Here is a 2,351-nt window from a genome sequence, read left to right as displayed (position 1 = left end):
CGCTAGTTCACCCCATTCCTTCCCTACTCTTTCGTATAAGTTCCTAAGAGTTACAATTGTTTTCACATTTAAGTTAAGAGGATACTAAGATTTCCAAAAGAGTTTTGAGCAAGGAAAGAGAACATTGACTCCAAGAGAGCTTTCTAAAGCTAAGTGTTAAGCAATAATATCAATCCAAAGAAAGAAGTTGTTTTAAAAACATGAGCTAAAGTATATTTTGACAGTAGCACTGAGTATCGATATGGGGATGAGAGTTCATATCAACTCAAGTATCCATGAAAATCATGTAGTCATCATAGGTATTAACAGCCATACTTTTTAGATGATCAAGTAAGTTAAGTTAGTGGATCCACTAAGTTAAGTAGTTCTATGCGACGACAAAGTATAGGACAATTTTGGCAGCGTGGGCAAGACGTTGTATCACCACTTAGGCTTATAGTGATGGTTGTCTGTTAGAGAATCTCCCATAAAAACTATATTACTTTATATATAAGTAAAGTTGAGTTTATTATTGGATTTTCTTTAACGAACTAAGTGTTTTCATTTTTTACAAGATTTATATATTGCATGTGTTTAATTGTTTTATATTAAGTCAAGTTATTCATGAGTTGAGCAAAGCCAAGGTAATTGTTCCTTCTTACTCTTTTTCAAGCTTAAGTTGTAGTATGCATTCCAACTCGCGTACTTGTACATTCAATGTACTGATGCCAGTTGGCCTGCATCGTATCATGATGAAGACGCAGGTAACCAAGACAGCACAATCCAGCGCCTCGTTGATCCAACTGAGCACTCGGAGTCAGTGGTGAGCCTCCTTGCATTCTGGATGACACATTTATTACTTTTCAATCTTTCTTTTGATATGATGTTGTGGGGTCTGTCCCAACATCCATCTTAGTCTATAAAGTCTTCATAGACAGTCAGACAGTTAGTATTGAGTCTCTCATCTTTGTATTGCTGACATTTTGTCATTGACACTTAAGTGTTATTTTGGCCAACTTATTTAATTTAAGTTATTGAATGAGTCTATTTCATTGAGTTAAGTCTTCCGCTGAGTTAAGTAAGTCAGGCCAAGGGTTTGCTCAAGGCCAGCAATGGTCATTGAGTGCCGGTCACGTCCAGGATGTATGCTCGAGGCGTGACATAGAATTCCTTTTACATGCTCGTACATTCCACGTACTGAGCCATTTGTCCTGTATCTTTTCATGATGCAGACACAGGTATTTAGGATCATCAACAGGAAATTCATTGATACATCTGAGAGTTCGAGTTAGGTATGGTGAGTCTCCTTACTTTCGGGAGATTTCAGTTACTTTCAGTTTAGTCAGAATATTGTGGGTCTTGTCCCAACTTCCATCATTATCAGTTAGAGGTTTCATAGATAGTTAGTATAGTTGAGAAGTCTGTATTATTCATTTATTTTATTAAATCTTTTAAAGACTTAAGTTGCCTATTTTGGCGCGAATTGAGTATATTTTATTATTTAGAGTTTCCTTTTGAGTTAAAGTTTGTATTTAAGTTTTATGAACTTTTATTTCAGTTTTAAGCTTTTGCATGTTTAAGTTAGACTTTGCTTGTAGTCAGTCAGGATGAGGTTTCGCTTAGGGACCAACAATGATTCTTGAGTGTTAGCCACATCCAGGGTGTAGACTTGAATCGTGACAAATAGTCCGCAACTTAATCTGTCGTATTCACTGTCATTTCTTTTGGCTTGGTAAGAGCGCTTTTCCTGCTAATGAAGCCTATGTGGTGTAATTTCAAAATAGTTAGATCGAGTTTCAATGTTGACATCGAACATCGGATTTAAAAAAAAAATACTTGTAGAATTTCATAGAATATATAATTGTTGTAGTGTGGCAACTTTTGATATATTTTTTTGCCCAAGCATTTGGTTTTAGAGTTCAAAATATAAGAATTTCCTACTAGCTCCACAATGAAATATTTAGTAATTGAAATTTTAGCCTGATTTCAAAGTCTTAATAGAAGAAGAATAACAATTAGTTAAGGAAAACAATCGATGGCAATTTAATCTATTATAAAGTCATTTAACGAAGAAAATAATAGTAAGGATGTACATTCTTTTAAAGTGATATAGATAGATTAATGATTGACAAATTATGACATATTTTCCTTGAATATATTACTGTAACTGTTTGCTACGCATCAAAAATAACATTCATATCTGAAAGAGAACCAGATGCAGCAGGTTCACCTTTATAGTTCCTTTCCAAAAGACAACTAAGTAACTCTGCCACCACAGTAGGTGGAAAGATACATCTTCATCATTCATTTACTTGGATAGATAGCTACAGGTGTTGATTTGTACAGTATACTACCCTGTGTTTCTTCACAAA

The sequence above is a fragment of the Solanum pennellii genome, chromosome 3 (assembly GCF_001406875.1).
Source record: "Solanum pennellii chromosome 3, SPENNV200".
Taxonomy (NCBI): Eukaryota; Viridiplantae; Streptophyta; class Magnoliopsida; order Solanales; family Solanaceae; genus Solanum; species Solanum pennellii.
This window is presented reverse-complemented; position numbering follows the sequence as displayed.